At 42.9% G+C, this 12,818-nt stretch overlaps 1 protein-coding gene across 1 annotated transcript in view; it reads right to left on the minus strand.

The window, feature by feature from the left end:
* Sertad2 (SERTA domain containing 2) overlaps positions 1-12,589 on the minus strand; it is a 103,385-nt gene extending 90,796 nt beyond the window's left edge. Inside the window, exon 1 of the mRNA XM_021210654.2 lies at positions 11,994-12,589. The gene's annotated coding sequence lies outside the window, so the exon portion shown is untranslated. The remainder of the gene's footprint in view (positions 1-11,993) is intronic.
* Positions 12,590-12,818: the final 229 nt, after the last annotated feature.

Genomic DNA, 12,818 nt, shown 5'->3' on the forward strand with positions numbered 1-12,818 from the left:
AGAGAGAGAGAGAGAGAGAGAGAGAGAGAGAGAGAGAGAGAGAGAGAGAGAGAGAGAAGAATGCATGGGCATGTGTACCCATGCACACAAAGTCATAAACCAAACACCCCCATACCCCAACACATACTTTTTCAAAAGATGGCTTTACTTTACCTTTATGAGTGTTTTGCCTGCATAAATGTGTACCACATGCATGCCTGGCATCGGATCCTTTAGAACTGGGGTTACAGACAGTGATGAGCCTCCACATGGGTTCTGGGAACCCCACACCTTTGGAAGAGTAAGCAGTGCCCTCATCTGCTGAACCCCCTCTCCAGCCTCCCCCAGAATTCTTACAGAGAAGCCTTACTAAAATTATATTCTTACCTCCGTGTCAAAGATGAATCACGACCAGCAAACATGTAGAGAAAGGATCCCTGGGAAAACACGTAACTTCCAGTCTCCAAACCCATTTGTGCAGATTATTTAAAGACACTGCAGTGAGTCTTATATAATAGGAAGAGAAGCCCTCCAAGGTCCATCTGATACCGGAATTTGAAGCACCCATTCCTCCGTGCCTCCTCAGTTCCATTTGTTTTTCTTATTTTAAATGTGTTTGTGTGGCAAGGTATGACACATACACAACTAAAAGTTACATAAGAGAGAAACAATTAAGTCACAAACTCAAAACATGCTTCACAGACAGGTGTGGCTGCTCACATGTTACCAGCACTTGGGAAGCTAAGGAAGGAGGACACCTAGAACTCAAGGCCAGCCTGGGCTACACAGTGAGTCCCAGGCCAGCCTGGGCTATAGAGTAAGACCCTATCTCCTCACTTGATCTTAGCCAAAAGAGTGAGAAGCAATGAGATCCTGCTGGGGAAGGAAAGAAACAAAACAAAAATTCTGATAATAGAGATTGTCATAAAAGTGTACCTTACAACCTAGGTGGCTTTAAAAACAGTTTTATTGATTATACATTTAGAACATGCTTTTAAAATACTGAACTTGGAAATGTTTACTTTGATACAGGGTGTCTGCTGTCTTTCCTATAACATGGATTACAGGCATGGGCCACTGGAATCAATTTGGTAAACTCCCTCTCTCTCAAGCTCGCTCTCTCCCTCCTCCTCCTCCTCCTCCTCCTCCAACTCCTCCCCCTTCTTCTTCTCCTTCTCCTCCTCCTTCTTCTTTCTTCTTTCTTCTCTCTCTCTCTCCCTCCCTCCCTCCCTCCCTCCCTCCCTCCCTCCCTCCCCCAGTCTCTTTGTCTTTAGAGATGGGTACTGCCAGGAATCTAACCCAGCCAGGAATCTAACCCAGGACTTCACCCACGATAGGCACAAGTTCTACTACTGACTGCCATGGCAGCTTGATGTTTTTTGCATTGAGACAGTGTTTCATACAGTCCAGTCTAGTCTCAAACTCACAATGTAACTGAGGATGACTTTGAACTCCTAATCCTTCTGCCTTCATTTCCTAAGTGCTAGGATTACAGCCATCATACAACATCATGTTAGGTTACAATCTGGTACACTGTGAACACACACACACACACACACACACACACCCTTAAATTCATTCACAGCAGATCATGTACATAACTATGCTAGATGGGGGTTTCAATAAGGGAGACAATAAACTCTGCAGGAAGAGAAACTCTTTAAGGGTTGTTTTAAGTCTCCACAAAAGTGTCTAAATACTTTCATTAACAGATAAACTGTGAGATTTTATACTTTTATCCCCAAATCTAAATCTAAGAGACAGGAATGCATTATATTATTCTATCTTAGACATAGTTCCAAATAAAGAAACATATGTGATCTAAAAATAATGTTAGCATTTTAAAACACTCAGAAAAAAAAAATTCAACAAACCCACGGTTCACACAGTATTGTGTCTGAATTTAAATCCAAGGCTAGAACCCTGCTGGGTGGAAGTCCTTGCCTAACATGCACAAGGCCTCAGGTCCAGTTCCAGCACCAAATAACAACATAAAAAAAAAAAAAAAAAAAAAAAAAAAAGGTAGCAGGCCTGTCTGCTAAATTTCAAAGCAAAATAATTTAGAAAGATTATTTATAAATTATAGCAATATACTCAGACTTCTTAAGTTAGCTAAATTAGGCGTAGGTATACCCACCTGGCGGACCAGACTGCTCCAGGCAAGGCTGAGGAGAAGGGATCTTTAGTAGCTGGCAAAAGGGCTGCCTGTTCATCCTTCTGCAGGGAACTCCCCTTGTCTACAGCACCTTCACCGATGTTTCAAGGGTTCCCAGCCTTGAGCCTTTTATGTATTTACTTTTGACTCAGGAACCTAAAATACATTCGAACTGTGTCTAAAAGCTCTGTTCACAGGTGCAGTTTCTGCTTCCCTTGGGGACAGTGAGGCCTGCTCCATTTTTCACTGCTTCCCTACTGAGAGTCTATGTGGTAGCTGCAGAAGAGACTATTCTTTGTTCAAGACACAAAAGCCTTCTAACCGATGTTACTTAGACTTAAAGGAAGGACGGATTCCCAAGAAGGCTACCCAGAACTTCTAGAGGGCGGGTCCATTTGATCTAGGGCTTGTGTTACCGCTGCAGCACACACCAACCAGTCTTTGCACTATGCTACATTACATTCGGCCAAACATAAAGGACTAATTCCGTTGCAGGGATCTTTTGTCTCTAGTGGACTATAGGCATCACTGGGAAGATGCTGTGGCTTACTATGCTCTCAAGAACCTAGGACATATACTAAATATTCATAAATATGAAACTAATTCATGATGATCACTACATGTAATGCTACTTTATAAAACATAGATAATTCACTTTGTTATTCGAGATGAAACTGATACTATCAGTTTCATTTGTACAGGAAATTACAAAACTGCAGTTACTGAGACAGAAACCTTAGCTCCCACTGTAAGCAAGCAAAGCAAACTTAAGGTTCTCTTGTTAATTGTTTAATATTGCTGGGACAACTAAGTGGCTACATTCCCATTGTGAAACATTCATTGTTACCAATTTTTTTGTTGTTGTTAAGGCTTGGTCACAAAGGAAACAAAGGGACAGGAGAAAACAACTTAAAAAGTCCAATTAAAAAAAAATCTAGGAAACACCCCAGACCATGGTCATCATAAAGGTTTCCGGGTTTAATAAGTAAGGAAGATTCATGATTTCTGGGAGAAACTGGCATAGTTATGTTTTGATGTCTCAACTCAAATTCAAATACAAATTATTTACTCAAATGGATTTTGTGGTTGGAATCAGGATTCCCTTTATACAATATCAAAGGACATAAAATCCACATTAAGATTCCTTCCTGTTATCATTTCATCAGCGTGCAATGGTTAATTGTGGCTGCCACCAAGCTCTGACTCCCCCAAACCCTCTGGAACCTGTTTCCAGGGTGGGAATATGCCTTTCTTTTCTGCTCTGCAACTCCACACAGCCTAGCTGGTCCATATTAGGGACTCCAGAATACAATGTGTCTAATTTTATTTGCATTAAATAAAATATACAACAGGAACTAGAAAGATGGCTCAGCAGTAAGAGCACTGGTTGCTCTTCCAGAGGACCTGTGTCCAATGCCCAGCACTGACAGGGTGGCTCACAACCATCTCTAACTCCAACTCAAAAGGATGTGGTGCTTTCTTATGGCTTCCACAGGCACCAGACATTCAGACTGCACAGATGGACATGCAGACAAAATACCTATACACATAAAATTAAATTAAATTAAATTAAAATGTAAAAATAGCAACAGATTGTTTTCTAAATCAGAGGGAAGAGCCAGGCAGTCTTGCCTGTGCACATCTGTGATTCCTGCATTCACTGAGAGGGTTGACACAGGAGTCCCAGGTCAGCCTGACTAGAAGAAGTTCAAGGCCAGCTTGGGCAACATAATGTGTTGGAGATCCTGTCTCAAAAGGAAGACCTATTCATTTTATTTAATGGGACTTAAGGACTTCTGATGTGTGATGTCTGAATAATGTCAAGAAGTTTGAGAAATCAGAAAATATTCCTACCAAGTCAAAGACTGTGGTCTTTGGGATTTTTTTTTTTAACTCACAAGATTTTTATGGACATATTACCTTGAAATACATATTTGGGTCTAGAGGTATAGCTCGGTGGTAGGGCATCTGCTGCTTATGCTTATAGGCTGATTTTCAGCATCACAAAGAAAGAAAAAAGCATTTGTTTTTATGTTCTGATTTTTCTAGGTAAAAGAACCCTTAAAATCCAAACAACAGTTAACCCAAAGGGGACATTTCATTTGAATTAAAGCCAGTGAATACAGTAATGCCGATATGACTTCAACAGGGACATTAATCACGCAACAATGTGAGTCTGGAAAACTTCACTGTGGCTGAGGTCTGATATCCTGACACGGTTTCAAGAGTTTAAAAACAAAACAAAAGAAGCTGTTGCTTCCCGTGCCATGATTTTCTCAGGAAAGTCGCCTTCAATGTGGTTTGGGCAGTCACCACATACAAAAGAAAGCTACTTATAAATTCAGCAATCACTTGGCATGGAGCAAAACAAAGTCCATGTCCGAGACACTTTACAGTAACATCAACAGAGGGGGAAAAAAGGCCGTAGCGCACCCCCCCAAATTCAGTAAATAATAAAGATGTTAATATTTTTTCTGTTGCAGTCTCTCTCGAGTATTTTGAGCCATGTGTTAGGTTTACAGTGTGGCCTTTAAACTTTAGGTAAACTGCAGGTGAGATGATCAATGCTCATCTTTCTGTAAAACAATGAAAATCTTTCTATAGAAATGGCTTTTCCATTGGTCCAATATAGCAGTCTAAAATAAGAGAAAGCTTTAACTCTATGTGTTCTACACTGGGAAATGCACAGAGAGCTGAAGGAAAAATTAATATTGCCAAGAAAAAAAACTCAGAAAGATGTCACAAGCACATGCATATGCACACATGCACATGTATACACACATGCACACACACACACACACAAATGAGTACAAACTCATTCAGAAATAGTAAGAAAATTGAAAACAACTTTTCAACAGACTTGTGGGGAACAATACTTAAAAGGTGGGATATTTTGATTATTTGAAATATTAAAAGTAAGCATTCGGTGTTAAAGGCTTACTTACACCATCACACAAATCATCCTAAAACTATGGACTTTAAATTCAAAAGCAGGGAATGAATCAAGCTGTTGTTTCAGTTCAGTGGAGACCGAACAAATAGCTAAGTCATTGGGTGTTTTGTTTTTTAAGTTGATTCCTCGGAGCAGGCTGGAGAGACGGCTCAGCAGTTAAGGACAAATTAAGTTCCCAGCACCTTGTCAAGCAGTTCCTAACCGCCTGAACTCCAGTTCCAGGCTTCTAGCCTCACGTGCACGCACCTAAAGTAACACACATGGCAATTAAAAATAAATCGTAGAACAAAAAGAGTCGCTTCTTTTGTTGGGGATGGGAGCTGTAGTGCAGTGGCAGTGCCTGTGTTGAGGAGTACACAGTTCAGGCCCAACAGTCAGAAAAACATTTATGCTTTAAAAACAACTCACATTTGGGAGAGTTGTACTCCCTATCTTCAAAACTCATTAGACCAATAACATTTCTGTGTAGGACTCGCTTGTTTAAATAGGTCCTGTTATGAGGCCACCAACATTTCACGTTCACATTGAAAGTTAAACATTATCATAACGCTGTCATAATTGCTAATAATAAGAGAAAGAGTAAGGCTGAATTCTAACAAATTTATATAATAGGCAAACTCTAAGCCTATTTTTTGGGACAGACTCTCCTGAGGCCCTGACTGACCTTGAACACACTAGGTAGCTGAAACTTCTGATCCCCCTTCCTCCACTTGCCAATGCTAGGTCTGAAGACACATGCCACCACACCTAGCCACCTTCTAATGTTTATTTTTTATATTTATTTGTTGCTTTTGTTTGTTTTGACAAGAAATCTTAAGCCTGGCGCGCTCGCTCTCTCTCTCTCTCTCTCTCTCTCTCTCTCTCTCTCTCTCTCTGTATGTGTGTGTGTATAATTTATTTTTATTATATGTCCATTAATGTTTTTGCCTGAATGTATGTTTGTGTGAGTGTGTCAGATGCCCTGAAACCAGAGTTATAGACAGGTGTGAGCTGCCATGTGGGTTCTGAGAACTGAACCTCAGCTCCTCCGGAAGAGCAGTCAGCACTTTTAATTGCTGAGCCATCTCTCCCCTCCAAGCCTGGGTCTATAGTTACAGATTTTTTGTTTGTTTGTTTTTCTTTTTTGGGTGAGGAGTGATATTAGGGATTGAACTGAGCTCAATACTTTTTTTTTTTTTTTTTTTTGGTTTTTCGGGACAGGGTTTCTCTGTGTAGCCCTTGCTGTCCTGGAACTCACTCTGTAGACCAGGCTGGCCTTGAACTCAGAAATTCGCCTGCCTCTGCCTCGCGAGTGCTGGGATTAAAGGTGTGCGCCACCACGCCTGGCTCAATACTTTTTTTTTTTAAGATTTATTTTTTATTTTTTGTGGCTGTTTTGCCTGCACATTTGCCTGTGTGCCTGCATGAACAAAGGCAAGAAGAAGACGACTATGGGTCCCTGAGAACTGAAGATATGGATGGTTGTGAGCCATCTTGTCAGTGCTGGGAATTGAACTCAGGTCCTGTAGAAGAACAACCAGTGTTCTTAATCACTGAGCCATCTCTCCAACCCTTACAAACATATTTTAAGCCCGGCAGGATGCCACACACCTTTAATCTCAGTACTTGAGAGGCAGAGGCAGGTGGATCTCTGAGTTTGATGCCAGCCTGGTCGTCAGAAAGAAACCCCATCTCAAAAAGAAACAAAACATAACAAAATCATATTTCAAAGTCAGACACAGTGGCCCATGCTGGTAATCAGAGCATTTTAAAGGATAAGACAAGAAGAACTGCCATTAGCTCAAGCTAGGTGTGGTCCACAGTATGAGTACCAGGCCACCCAAGGCTACACAAACGAGTAAAAGAAAAAGTACACAGACAGCAAGATGTGGCCACATGGCCATGATCCACACTCAGAAGGCCAAAGCAGTAGACCACAGGTTTCAGTGCTGCCTGGCCCATACATGAGAAATGGTTCTGTCTATAAAGGACATTTTTCTAAAATTTCATTATTTTAATCAATGAAAATGCAATATGGTCAACACAACCATGTAGCATCATTTGATTAAACAAAGGATTGCATACACAGACTTACCTGGTTACAGGAGCTACCTCATGAGCTCATACCTCAAGACGGCTTTACAACGTTATAAAACTCAGCCACACTCCTGATTTTGTAAATGAAGATGCTTCTTTTAATTCATGTATTGTATAACTTCAGAGGGCTTGTAGTAACCAAGCTACATTGTACTGACATGTAAAATAAGTTTCCATAAACGATGCAGGCAGTGGCCCATACAGTTTGTTTGTTTAAAAGTATCAGGGTTCTCAACTGTGTAACGTCTATGAAAATGTGGGAAAGTCTGAAAATCATTTCATTTACTGATTCCACATACCTATGACATATCTACTGTAGCTACTTCAGCAGCAAATTATTTATGACTGTTCAAGAGAAAGAGTTTTATTCCTGAATGGAAACAGAAGCAAAGCTTCGGTCCTTGAGGAAGTGGCACCATGTAAGGCTCACATACTCTCTTTATTAATTCTGAAGCAGAGAATTATATCCAATCACCATTTGACACATTCAAAATCTAATTTGTATGGTTCACATTAATGAAGAATAGCATTCAACTTAGTGACAGAAAGCTTACAAGTCAGAAAAGGCCATGATTAAGACCTGGACATGTCAGGTAACAGAGGAGGATGTCAGATGTGCCTTTTCAGAGTACTTTAATATAGTCTTCAAAATAAAAACCATCAATAAAAAATAAATTATAAGTTTTACTTACTCTCTAAGCATTAAAATAAAGTAAAAAAACAAAACAAAACAAAAAAACCCACTCCACTTACCCCCAAGTGCTGGGATTAAAGGTGTGAGCCACCATACTGGACATATAAAACAAAAATTCACTTAAAAAAGTAACAGTACCAGACTTAAAATGTACATTCAACTATTCATAAACAATTTGATAAGCCTGTTTAATTACTTGCACATGGTTATTCTTTCCTTTATATGCCAGGTGCTTTGCTAGGCACCAGGCAATGGACTCAGGAACCAAACGCTACTGTTACCTTCCAGGCAGTAGACTCAGGAACCAAACACTACTGTTACCTTCCAAGCAGTGGACTCAGGAACCAAATGCTACTGTTACCTTCCAGGCAGTGGACTCAGGAACCAAACACTACTGTTACCTTCCAGGCAGTGGACTCAGGAACCAAACGCTACTGTTACCTTCCAGGCAAGGGACTCAGGAACCAAACACTACTGTTACCTTTACAAATCTTTCTGTTTAGCTAAAGAGGAGAAAACCACCAGCGGCAACAATCATGTGATTTTTATAACAATTTTGTAATTGAGGCAGGCACATGATACTATGCAAATTTAAATGAAAGAAAGCCAAAAATGGTGCCTCACACTTGAAATCCTAACACTCAGGAGGCTAAGCACGTCTGAAGCTAGCTAGCCTGGACCACAGTGAGAGTTTACCTCAAAAAGAAAAAAAAGTGACAGAGTGTAGACAACTCAACTCATCCAATGAAGTAAAGCCATTTTTCAAAAACAATGTCGCACTATATAGTCCTTGTTAGCCCTTAAATTCTGATCATTTGGCCTCAGCTTCCTGAGTGCGAGGTTACAGGTATATACAGTATGTCTTGCCCAATAACTGAGTTTCCTTCCTTTCTTTCTGTGTATGTGTGTGCATGTTCCTGTGTGCAGGTGAGCATGAATGTGTGTGCATACATGCAGAAATCAGAGACAACCTCAAGTATCATTGCTTAGGCACTATCTACTTTGTTTTTGAGACAATGCCTCCCACTGGGCTGGAACTTGCCAAGTAGGCTAAGCTGGCTGGCCAGAGAACAGCAGCCTGTTGCTGCTTCTGCAGTACTACGACTGCAAGTATACTCGCCAGAACCAGCTTTCTAATGTGGGCTCTGGAGCTGGAGAGATAGCTCAGCAGTTAAGAACACTGACTGCTCTTCAAACGGTCCTGAGTTCAATTCCCAGCAACCACATGGTGGCTCATAACCATCTGCAATGGGATGCAATGCCTTCTTCCAGTGTCTGAAGACAGCTACAATGTACTCAAATACATAAAATAAGTAAATATTAATGTGGGATCTGGGGATCAAATTCAGGTCCTCATGCTTATAAGTGATTTAACAACTGAACTATATGTAGCCTTTTTGAAGAGATTTTGAAATAAAGGCTTGTTATGAAGTCCTGGCTGACATAGAACCTTGTTATGAAGTCCTAGCTGACAGAGAACCTTATATGTAGACCAAGATGGCCTTAAACTTGCAGGAATCCTCCTGTTTCTACCTCTGGTTTACTGGCTTACAGGTGTGTGCCACCATATCTGGCTTCTAATAATAGAATTGCTTTAAAGTTTTATATAAACTCTATTTCAAACATCAGGAATATTTATAAAAGGCTTCTTTTATTAACAGCAATGATTATTATCTTCAACATATGCAAGGTCCTAGGTTTGATTTCCTAGTGTAATAAGGAAAACAAAAACAAACACACTTCTTTTTTAAAAGTCACCTGTATACAAGAAACAAAAAACGAGCTAAGCTTGGGAAGGTATCTCAAACACTTCAGAACCTCTGCACATATTAGCTTATCTGCTCTCATCGTAACAACATGGAGTAGGTGCTGCTACTGTCCTTGTTTTATAGATGAAATAACTAACTGTAACTTGGTCAAGGGCACACAAATGGCAAAAGAAAATACTGAGACTTGCACCTTCAGAACCTGATTTGAGAACCCTCTCTTTACATTTTATTTTGAGTTTAATTTGTTTGTTTGTTTGGTTGGTTGGTTTTTGAGCCTCCCTGGCAGATGGGCACCTGATGCGCACTAGCAGCCTGATTCTGGAGGGAGTGTACTCTTTTCCCTGTGTGTACGGTAAGTGAATTCACAGTAAGTGAATGTTTATTAGTATTCCTGTATCTTTGCAGGTGCACGTGCACATACACAGAGGTCAGAGGTTGGCATCAAGTATCTACGGCATTCTTTCTCCATCTTTTATTGAGATAGGGTCTCTTGCTTGAATCCAGCGCTTGCCAATTTGGCTAGTCTAACTAGCTAGTTTGCCCCAACAGTCCTTGTCTCCACTGCCTCACCCCCGACTCACCCCACAGTGCTGGGATTACAGGAAGGCTGCCACATTTTTGTGGCTACTGAAAATCTTGAGTTCAGAAAATGGACAACCAACTGAGCAATCTCTTCAGCTCCTGGGACTTCACTCTTAAATTCTACACAGATACCTGTCTTCCAGCGATGATACTGTCTATGGCAAGCATTCTATTAATCTTTGGGGGGAGGGGAGGTCTTTTAAAGAGGAGTCTTTCTGGAGAAACAACTGGAGAAAATCACTACAGTCCAGATTATTTTAAATTTGTCCAAGGTCACAGAGCCAGTGAGAGAGAGATACTGGCAAAATTCAAATTCAGACAGCAGGATGCCCTGTACTGAGGCTTCAGCCTCGTGAAAACAGTCACATGCAAATTTATTAAACAACTCAAAAAGGCTCTGTGTAAGTCTTCCTGAAATACACGAAAAGGTCTTAAAGCCGGCGACAAGCACTTCTTTAGCAACATTTACATGTAAGTCACTTTTAAACTTTGGACTGATCATAACCACATTTCTGCTCTTTAAAAAGAAATCTTTCTGTAGCAACTTGGCAGATTTCAGTACAGGAACAGTCTATTCTTTAAAATTAAATTTAGTAACAACTTATTCTGGTTAGTCTGAAAGAGAAGTAGAAAATGAACTACTAAGAGGTCTTTGCTGTACTTTAATATTTCAAAATATGTTTGGTTTGGCCTAATTTAAATCTCGTGGACAACTAGTGAAGAACTCGACTCCGAGAGGGTGATAGCAACTTAAAACTAATGGATTCTAAACAGCAACTCGGGAAGCTAACTCGGAGTAACCACTTCTTATCATTCTTTCACCTCAAAATAAATACTAAAGATCCATACAGCAAGACTCTCGTGAAGCAGGTAGCGGTGGGTATTCCTAGTCTGGAGGCATTTAAGATGGAGAAACCAAATTAAAAACTGAAGAAATTCTGTAGAATAATGTTGCTTAAATAGTAGTCAAGAACACAAAAAAATTGTATACCCAAAGAAACAACCCCTAAGCTGTTCTGTGCATAAAGCTCCACACTGTATCCAGTGACCGAGAAAGACAGAATTCTGCGTTGCAATGCCTCCCCAGAGCAAGAGAAAACCGAAGTGGACATATCATGCTGGATTCCCTTCTCACCTGCTCTCTTCCAACAGGTTTAGACTTCAGAACCTTTAAAACTGAATTCACATTTTTTTTTCACAAGAAAACCCATAAAATCGCTTCAAAATAAAAAGGCTAAGGCACTAGGCAACCAGTATTCTCCTCTATCACCATGCACTCAAATTACAAACACCTTTTGCTTTGCCTTTATTGAATGAAAGTTAACTTCGATTTAGAGGAAAACGTGCCCCCATTAGGCATTTTACACTTTCTGCGGGGCACTCAGTCTATCAGATCACATCGCAGACTATAACTGCTCACTTAGGCATTCAAAAGACAGAGAGCATGCCAGCACCAATTATTTCACAGGCGGCATAATGCCCCGCTGGTGGAAGTCTGGCAATACCTACATGTACAGCAAGACAGGAGAAGGAGGGTGTCAAGGGCGGGGGGGGAGGCAGAGAGGCAGAGAGGCAGAGGCAGAGAGGCAGAGGGGGGGGGGGGGGGGGGGGGGGGGGTGCAGAGGGGGAGAGAGAGAGGGAAGGAGGGAGTCGCCTCCTCATCCACGCCGGACCGGGAACCTCCAGCCACAACCTGATCCCTGCCCTGCCCAGAAGTGGCCTGGCCACCACATTTTTATTTTTATTTTTCAGACCACCCCACCCCAAACCCCGCTCGGTACTCACCTTCCGCGAAGAAGTGGGCGCCTGGTCCAGCCCCCGGGCAGGTCGTACGGCCGCGGGGAGAGGACGTCGGTCGGCGCGTCCCCCGGTACGGGACGGGGATCCCGACGAGTGGGAGCGCGGAGGAGCGGGAGGAGGAGCGGGGTGGGGGCTCCCGCTCCTACGGAGCCCGCTGGTCCTCCACCGCTGCCCCGCGGAGGAAAGCCGACCGAGGGATGGACTGACTGTCGGGGAAACGGCGGGGATGGGCGAGACGGGCTAGAGGGGCGATCCCGCGCACGGACTGGACGGGAGACGACAAGAAGCGGCTCGGGGTCTAGCCCATGCCGTGGCGGCCTGGGGGCAGAGGCTAGCTGAGGGGAAGTTGCCGAGGCTGGCGAGATGCGGGAGGAGGGCGCACCGGGAGGAGTACAGCCAGCCAGCCATGGATAGCGGGGCGCTGAGAGCAGGGGGCGGCCGGCGGCGGGGAGCACCGCCCGCTCGGCTCGCTCAAGACATTTAATTGGATTGATAGGTTGTGCAGTGACTCACAGACTTTAAAGAGTCCTAGGGCAGTCCCCGCCCAGCTGGACCGGGAAGGAGCGGCGGGGCGGGCGGGGTAGGGGGCTGGGGAGAGCCGCGAGGGAGGCGGCGGCGGGGCGGGAGCGCAGCGAGGCTGCCCAGTGGCAGGGCGCACCGCCGTGACGGGCGTGATCGGAGACCAATGGCAGCGAGGCTCGCTAGGTGGCTGGCTTCGCCCCTGGCCCAATGAGTCTTCTAAGGACACTGTCGAGCACCGGGCGGGGGAAGTGATGGGGGTGGGGAGAGGTGGGTGGACGTTGAGCAGGG

This window comes from Mus pahari, chromosome 13 (genome assembly GCF_900095145.1).
Source record: "Mus pahari chromosome 13, PAHARI_EIJ_v1.1, whole genome shotgun sequence".
Lineage (NCBI taxonomy): Eukaryota > Metazoa > Chordata > Mammalia > Rodentia > Muridae > Mus > Mus pahari.